This window comes from Capsicum annuum, chromosome 3, assembly GCF_002878395.1.
Source record: "Capsicum annuum cultivar UCD-10X-F1 chromosome 3, UCD10Xv1.1, whole genome shotgun sequence".
Taxonomy (NCBI): Eukaryota; Viridiplantae; Streptophyta; class Magnoliopsida; order Solanales; family Solanaceae; genus Capsicum; species Capsicum annuum.
In genome coordinates this window covers 21609362-21619278 of record NC_061113.1, presented here as the reverse complement: position 1 = coordinate 21619278, position 9917 = coordinate 21609362, and the positions used below count along the sequence as shown (strand labels likewise).

The 9917-nt window shown below is 31.7% G+C and overlaps 1 pseudogene; it reads left to right on the top strand.

The window, feature by feature from the left end:
- Positions 1–6131: 6131 nt before the first annotated feature.
- On the top strand, positions 6132–9913 carry LOC107854481 (annotated as a pseudogene).
- Positions 9914–9917: the final 4 nt, after the last annotated feature.

Genomic DNA, 9917 nt, shown 5'->3' with positions numbered 1-9917 from the left:
GTTGCTTTCAAAGTTCTAATTTTTTTTTTTAAATCTAATTAAAAAACTAAGATTAAATCACAATTATTACAAAATTTTCAAAAAAATTTAGATGAAAATACATGAAAAAATTCACGATATTCAAAATTAAGAAAAATATAGAACAAACTAAATAACCATTATCATGCCCCATTTCAGTGCTCAATTAACTTGAAGTATCTAACTACAAAAAGACAAATAAAATCAATTAGAAAAATAACAATTAACATCCTAATGATCTATATTTAAATTGTCATAATTCTCAGATTTGAATCAATTATTATACTGTATTTGTATTGTTGGATGGAATTCACTATTTAGGAAAAGAAATCAATTAAGAAAAAAATACTATAAAAAGTCAAGTTACCAATCTTTGCTTTTTATCGACTACTTAATTCGGCGGCAACATACTTGTTTCGTTTCATTTTCTGTTAAGAAATATTCACTTGAAAAAGAAACACAGAAATTATCAACGGAGGAAAATGAATCCAAGGTAGAAAGAATGATGATTATGCATAATACATGGAAGAAAATTAAATCAAACCCAGAATCAAAAAAATGGATAAATACTAAAAAAAGAGAAGATATATATACAAATTTACATCAAAATAAAAAAAATTCTCAAGTTTACCTCAAAACAAAGGAGCAATTCTCGAAATTGTTGATGGCCTCTTTATACCTACAATCAGTGATTAAAAATATTTAATGATAAGCCAAAGAATTAATAAATAAAAATCAAATCTCCTAAAAAGCTAATCCCATGAATAATCCTCAGAACGTAGTCAATGTAATTTTTTAACCATAAAACATAGATAAAAAGATCTTTAATTAATAAGACAACTAATTATTATGCATTCACAATGACCTATCAATTTTTTGTAACGAAATGTGACGATCCAAATAATTTATCCAAAATTATAAATAAGTCAATTCATTACTAATTATCATGAATTCCGAATGACCAACCAATTTCTCAGGAAAAAATGCGACTATCTAAATAATCTGTCCAAAATTGTAAATAATTTAATTTCAAATCACTAATTGTATATGGAATATTATAAACAAAACTCACAAAGAAATTTCTCAATTTATAATTGTTTATCAAAAAATACATCATTTATTATTGTAAACTTCAAAATCAGTCTAAAATTTTAGAAAACATACCTCTCCACAAATTCACTTCAAGAATCTGCAATTTTGATAAAGAATATGAATGATATATTTATGGTGGAAAACATAAGAGAAAGTAATATGACAAATATTAAGATCTACTATAAAAGAAAAATTTGTAAAAAAGAAAACCTAGAAATACAAAAGTGATAAAGTTCATGAATGAGATTGTGCAATAATATTTTTTATATATATATAGGAGACCCTAAACCAAAAAGGAATTAAAAAAGTAAATATTGTCTAAACCAAAAAGAAATTTAAAAAGTAAATATTATAGATTCCAACACCTAAAAAAAAAAAAAAACGTGAATTTTTTTTTAAAGAAAAAAACAAATAGACTCCTATTTAGAAAAAACATTACGTAAATTAAAAATATAGAATTTTGTAAAGTACAATTATAGAGCATTTTAACATTATACAATAATTTAAGAATAAATAATAATTTTGAAACTTATGCTCTTAAAATATATTATAGTATTTATATGATTATAAGACTATGCAAGAACCAATTAACAGGAGCGAATCCTTTTACCTGTATCAGCAATCCAACGAAGCTACCATATTTGTTAATAAAAAAAAAATCATAACTCACCATACTTCCAACCAAAATTAATTGTCCTTTACTTAGTGGGTTTTTAGTAATAATAAAAAGAGAATTCGAATCTCTATTTTGGATCACCTGACTTTTAAAAAAATTAATAATCAAAATTTAGTATATTTATTTTAGTAAGACTCCATATATATTCTACTGGTTATTTCTTTCCATATATTTCGAAAGTCCTTAATTTCTATCCTATACATTTTAGGAGTGTTTAATTTCTATTCATATATTTTTAGGAGTCCTTAATTTGATTAAATAATAATTTTTTTTAAAAAAAGGTGAAAAAACAATTTTATCTATTGCAGAGACTTTTAATGAAGGGTAAAAAATTTAAATCACTTTTCTAAGGGTCTTTACACTTTTAATATATTATAGATTATAGATTATAGATTATAGATTATAGATATAGATTATAGATATAGATTATAAATATAGATATAGATTATAGATTATAGATAGATGTAGATTATAGATTTTCAGTAGCCTTTCTCTTCAACTTTAATATGGTATTATCAAATACCGTATCGAATCAAAGTTTAATTTATCTGTTATCGAATTATCAAATCAAAATTTAAAGTATAGTATTTGATATTTACTTTCAAATACTAATTATCAAATTATCGAATCTAAATTTTAAAAATACCAAATCAAATATCGAACGTACTCCTACAATTGCTATATAGACGGGTAGAATTTACAATTTTTAACTCAAAACATATGAGCATGGGCCTATCTACAGTAGCCGGTGGAGTTCCCAAGAATTTTCACCCTCTACCGTAAGGCTTATAATAACATTAACAAAATTCTCAATTGATTTAAATATTAACCGGTAGGAATGTAGACCAAAGTAATGGGATAACTTAGTGGTAGGAAGGACAAGCTTGAGATATATGCCCTGCTGTTCTTGGTCATGAGTTCAAACCTCTATGGAGTTTTTCTTTTTTGTTTAATTTTTTTCAACTTTATTTATTTTATTGGGAACCCACAAGTTTGAAATTCTGAATCCGCCTCTACATATGAGAAAATTTTAAGGGTAAAAGTATTGGCAAGAATTAGGCAAAGAGTAAAAAAAAGCAACAACGATTCTTATGAAATTTTCATCGGTAAATTTTCTTTCCTAATTCTATCATTCCTAGTAAATCTATATATTCATTGCATTGCAACATCCTCATCTCCATCACCTTCATTCTTTGAATGCAAGAGTTCTGGACTATTCAATACTTCGCCCCATAAAACATAACTGGTCTAAGAACTTCTCTTTAAGTTAAAGAGATACATTCTTATCACATAAAATACCAGAAACGAAACTCCATTTCATCCACCTTGTACCAATGCGATGAGTGACATCATTGCAATCTTATTATTTTCCTAAATCATCGATCCAAGATACTTGAAAGTGTCTCTCTTCTGAATAATCTAAGTATCGAACTTTACCACCACGCCAGCCTTATGCACTTCAAATAGTCATCTCGATCGTGCTCAACGTAAATCCTTTAGACTCCAAAGTCTATCTCCAAACCTCCAACTTAGCATAAAATACTTTTATGGATCTTGTCAATTAAAACTACGTCATCTATAAATAACATACACCAAGGTATCTCAACTTGAATTTGTCGTGTTAGTACATATGTCACCAAGTCAAATAAAAACGAGCTAAGGATCATCCCTGATGCAACCCCATCATACAAAAAATTTCCCTAGTCACCTTCCACAATTTTTCAACTGAGTCTTAACTCTATCGTACATGTCCTTTATCGACATAGTATACACCATCGGAATGCCTCTAGCCTCCAAGTATCTTCATAAAACCTTTCTGGGTACTCTATCGTAAGCCTTTGTCTATAGACCAATGAACACCATATATAAGTTCTTCTTCCTCTTTCTATACTGATCGATCAGTCTCCTTAAATAAATGACTTTTCTAGTCGAATGACCTGACATGAATCAGAATTGATTCTTAGAATAATCATGCTCTTAAACCTTCATAGTGCTACTCAACAGCTTAATACCCCTATAACTGTTAAAATTTTGAATGTCACCCTTGTTCTTGTACAATAAAATCATTGTAGTCCATCTCCAAGCTTCTGTCATATTTGTGGTCTTAAAAATGACATTAAACAGCTCAGTCATCCACTCTATACCTGTTCCACCTGTGCTTTTTCAAAAATCCACTAAAATCTCGTCTGATCTAGTCTCTCTATCCTTACACATTCTATGAATAATACCCTTAGGGATCGTTTGGTAGAGTGTATAAGAAAAATGCAAAATATGGTGTATTGGTGATACTTGTATTAGTAATGCTTCTGTTAGTTATGCTTGCATTAGTTATGCTTGTATTTTTCTTATGCAGTGTTTTGTTCGGTGTATTAAAAAAAGCATGAATTATATAATTTTTAAATAATTTTTTTTATTTTACATAATACCCTCAATATATATGTTGGAAAGGATGTGAAATTTTTTTTGAGGGGTAATAGGGTCTTTAAGCATGTTAATGCATGCATTAGATCCATTGCATTATTAATTCCATAAATTTTGAGGTATTAGTAATACACACCTCAATACACAATAGAGTGTATAACTAATGCTTGCATTAGTTATACATATGATAAAAAAGTATACCAAATAAGGTATACTAATACACATTAAATTAATACATGCATTAACATTCCAATACACTCTACCAAACGACCCCTTAGCCTCTTCAACCATTGATACACCTACAATAATCACAATCACAACTCTCTGATATCTTCAAGTCCCCCATCATCAGCCTCTCTAATATTTGTAGTTAATTTGAGTACAAAACCAGGAAAAAGAACAAAGAAAACTTATGAAGAATGCAAGAAAAGAATAAAAAGAGAGCTTTTAAGCAAAAGTGGAAAGTACGATACTTTATTTCACTGGATGAGACTTATATAATGAAGGGAAAAGGCTCAAATATGCTACTGAACTATTAGAAATGATTCATTTATGTCATCCGTTAAAAGTTGGGCTCATTTATGCCATCGCCGTTACAAAACTGGCTTATCCATGTCATTACTTTTTAACAGCCGGTTTTTAAAAACAGCCTTGCCACGTGGCAGCTTATTAGAGGGCCACGCCGTTTTTAATTATTTTTTATATATATATTTTTTAAAAATTTAATTTTCTTTTAAAATTTTTTTTTGATCCATTAAAAAGAATCCACCCAATTTTTTGATCCATTAAAAATTAATTTGATCTATACTTTTAAAATTTGATTAATTTTTCATGATCAAACAAATATTTAAAGAGTTTTTTTTTTTTTTAAATCTACTACTAAAGTTTATAACCAAACGCTATTCTAATTAAGCATATAGTATGTCTTAGCAGACATGAAATATTTTGTCAGCCGAATGTAAGTAACTTTTTAGTTTTTTATTTTTTTCTTAATGTAAGTAACTTTTTAGTTTTTTATTTTCTTCTTAAGCATAGAATGACATCATCAGCATCAGGGGCGGCTCAAATAAATTTATGGCCTAAGGCAAAAATCAAACGGAGGCCTTGCGTTTTATTTTTTATATAAAATTTTTCTTTTTTCTATAAATAGTATTTAATATATTTTTTAAAATTTGTAATTTATTATTACTAAACAAAAATAGGCCCCTCAAATTTTGGGTCTTAGGCGGCCGCCGTTTCTCCTAAAGGGTTGAGCCGTCCCTAATCAGCATTCAACATTTGTACGTAACACTTTATGCATCATCATTTATTATTGTAAAAACAGAAAGACGACAACATGCCGACATATATAATATACGTAGAGTTGGCAAAATGAGAAGCTAACTATTAATAATATAATAATAATAATATTTGATGTTTATTACACCAACAATATTGCTCAAAATTCTTGCACTCTCACTCTCGGGAAGGGGAAATGACAAAGTGAAAATACACGGAGGAAAGTTAAAAAAGTAAAAATACAGGGAGGAAAGTTAAAATTGCATACACCCCATCAAAAACCCGCCATAACTGAGCTTAACACACTGTCTTATGCTCAAAATGGCAATCATTTCCCCCTCGACTTCGTTTCTCTGGTTCAAAGGTGCCCTGAATATCGTCTCTATGCTTATTTCAGTTATCCATTTATATGAATACATATTTGAAAATATTGTTTCTTCATGCTCTCATTTAAACTCATCTATTGTACTAAGACCCCTTTTGGATTAGCTTCTAGCTTTTAAATCAGAAGTCATAAGTCAAAAATTCAAGCTTATGACTTTTTAATTTATTTATACTATTATTTTGTCTTAAAATCTCTATTCAAACACTTCAAAAATACTTAAAGCTATTTTAACTTTAAAACATTTAAAATAACTCAATCTGAATAGACTCTAAATCTATGATTATATATTTCAATGTTTGATTAAATAGAGGGTTCTTCAAAACATCGTATCTACCTCAAAAGGTAGGATTAAGGTCTTCAGACCTGACTTGTGGGATATGTTGTTATTGTTTTGCCTAAATGGAGGTTTGGTAAGTATTTACATTGCTTATTGAACATTGAGTCGCGGATAAGAGGATTCAAAAGCTGGTCGGGACATTACAAAGAAAGCTTTTTTAATAAGTTTATGCATTTACGAGCAACTCTGTCTAATAAGGCTAGAATAGACGAGAAGAAATGATCTAGCGTTTGTGTCTTTTGAAAATTGAACCTGAGACCTCGTGGTGCTCAACCCACTTCATTGAGCTACTAGGCCACACTCTTGGGTGCAGCATCTGAAGTAGGGATATATGTGGACTGAAATAATGGAAGTTCTTTTGTGTTAGCTGCATACTCTGATATTGTTTAAGCTGGAGGTAAAACCATAAGTCTTAATCACTTGTTTGATGCAATAGCCATACCTTGGCATGCGTCTCACTTAAATTATATATATATAAAAGTTTGATGTTGATTGTACATTACTAATTCTTGCCAATTAAAGTACTTATTGCTATAAAATACTTTGATACCAGGTGTGTTGGAGGCCAATTTTGTTGAACCAACTCATGATAAGCAGTACTTGCCAGTTCTTTCAAGGCTTGACGAACGATTATAACAGATGTCTGTTTGTCTCTGTGTTGTGCTCTTGTAAACTTCCATATAATTGGTATAATCCTATATTCTTTTTAGGTTTATTCATTGTCACAAACTTGACTGTTTTTCCAGTTAAGGTGAAAAGGAAGTTAATTTCAGCAAGGTTAATGAGTAGAAGTCTGAATTTAAAATAGAGAAGCCTAAATATCATGAGGAAAGTAATGATCCACCAAAACCTGGGCCCAAAGAACTTAATTCAACTATAATCAGTGATGATGAGGTGCTTTGATGCTCCAGTGAAGAGGTGTGAGGCACTGGCTATGGATGGTTTTAGGCGGGGTAGAGGTAGGCCGAAGAAATATTGGAGCGAGGTGATTTGGCATGATATGGAGTAGTTACAGCTTACGGAGGATATGACTCTTGATAGGAAGGTATGGAGGACGCTGATTAGGGTAGAGGGTTAGGGGGTGGGAGTGCGTTGGTAACAGTAGGGGAGCGTTCTTTATTTGTGTCTGAACTTTCTTGTTCGTGGTGTTGAGTGATGTCTATGGTTTCGGATAGTTAGTTTTAGTATTATCTTGTGGCTAGCGGTGTTAGTTTATTTTGCATACTGTACTACTTTATATACATTTATGTTTTGTGTTTGTTATACTGCTATCGCTCCTAAACCGGGGGTCTATCGGAAACAGCCTCTCTACTTCACCTGAGGTAGTGGTATGGTCTGCGTACACTCCATCCTTCCCAGATCCCACTATGTGGGAATACACCGTGTATGTTGTTGTTGTTGTTGGAGCTCAAGAAAGCAATGATACACCTAAATATTCGATGTATGAGAATTTTAATGTAAGAACAGGATTTGAAGCTGAAAAAAAACATACAAAAATAACCTCAACGAAGCAATGATCATACTACAAATCTGCAATGTATTAAAGAATGGAGACTTCCAATTTCTTATTCATATCTTTTTTCCTTAGCATTGTGAGATATAATGACTCTTGTTACCCAGAATTGTCCAGATCATATTACAAATGGCATTTTTGTCGCATTTGTTATATTGTTTCTAATATAGCAATATGTACAAGGATTATCTTCATTGCTTGGAGTCTCCAAACAGCAAATATGTGACTGAACATAATATGAATAAAGGGGATGTATGTTGTTTTTATGTATTTTGTGTGTTCAGTACATCTGTTCATGGTATCTACATAAAAGATACTCTGAGGTCCAAAGGATAAAAGTTGTCAAAACTCTTCTGTAAACCCCTAAAAAGGTTCTTCTATCATTTGTCTCCACCTCCAATCTCCACAACCACTATTTTACCTTCTCCTCACTGGCGACTGCCGTGGCCAGAGCCTTCGGAGGTGGTGAATATATTCTCTCTCTATCTCAATGGATCTTCCCATTTAGTTTCTGAGGTTCCTTAGAAAGAATGGAAATTATTGTTGGGAAGTTAGTTTGAGAGAGAATGATTTTCAGGTCATATTAATGTGTTATAAAGCTTATAACTATTTTCCCTTTTGGTTGCATCTTATTTTTTAATTTTAAAAGTACGAGTTTTATGGTTTTTTTGCCATTATCGTGTCTCTATACATTATAATTCCTCTTTGCAGGGGTAGATTGGCTAAATATCAATCTTTTAAAGCTGTTAAGGACTGTTGTTTATATCATAAGTGCGCGGGAATGCAGACGATATCATCCACAATCTTGATATTACTCATTATAGTTTCACCATTTATCGTTTATGCCCTCCCGCTGTGGTGCACAACCAAGAAACCTTCTTCTGTCCCAAATTCAGAAGTTCATACCTAAAAAGTGGAGGAATTTTCAGAGAATCAGACCCCAAAAACTTTGGCCAATCCTTTCTGTGTAGCTCTTATGAATGTATTTCAGGGGCCTTGTAAAACAAGTAATGACTTTATGGTCGATTGCCTACTGACAACTTTGGAGGACTTTGCTGGCCGAGGTCACATATGCAAAGCCTTTAGAACTTTTCTCTAATTCGGACTCATGTCTCCTCTCAAACCCCTTGTGATCGTGTTATACAGTCATTATCATCTCTTTTATTATGTTGTACTAATATCAATTTACTCTCTGAAGGGAAACAAATTCATGGCTGCATTATTAATTTGGGCTTTGCACATAGTTGGAATTTGGTGCCAAGGGTAATCACTTTTTATACGACCTTTGGTTTACTTGATGGTGCTCATGTAATTGCTGAAACTTCAAATATCTTGCACCCCTTCCCTTGGAATCTCCTATTTCTTCTTAGGTTAAAAAGGGGCAAAATGAAGAGGCATTCTCTGCCTGTAGGCAGATGTTGAATAGAGGTATAAGACTCGATGATTTCACTTATCCATCTGTTCTTAAGGCTTGTGGTGAACAATTAAATCTTGCATTTGACGAGGATATTCACAAATCTATAGATGCTAGTTTCCTAGAGGGTAACTTGTTTGTCCAGAATGCTTTAGTTTCCATGTATGCAAAATGTGGGGAAGTGGATGTTGCACATGATATATTTGAAAGGATGCAGTTTCTTGGAATTGGGTGATCTCTAGTTATGCTTCCAAAGGCACGTGGGGTAAAGCTTTTGAGATTTTTGATAGAATGAGTGCTACTGGTGCTGAAATGGATATTATTACTTGGAACACCATATCTCAAGGTTGCTTGAAGACAGGCGACTTTATTGGGGCTCTTAAATTGTTCTCTCAAATGAGAACTTGTGGAATCCAGCTAGAACCTGTAGCAACACTTATTGGCTTGGGTACATGTTTCCCACACTGGTTTGTTAGAAATTGGAAAACAAATTCATGGTTTAGTGATCTGGAGTCACCTTGATAATTTTGATAATGTAAGTAATGCTTTAATCAATATTTATGCCAGATGCAAGGCACTTAAGCAAGCACATAATAAATTTGTTTCAGTTTGTTGACTCTAAAACTGTGATTACCTGGAATACAATCATCTGTGGGTTTGCACATTGGGACAGGTCTGAGAAAACTTCCTTTCTTTTCCGAGAAATGCTCCTTTCTGGTGTAAAGCCGAATTATATCACTATAGCATGCATTCTCCCCCTGTGTGCTAGGGTGGCAAATTTAC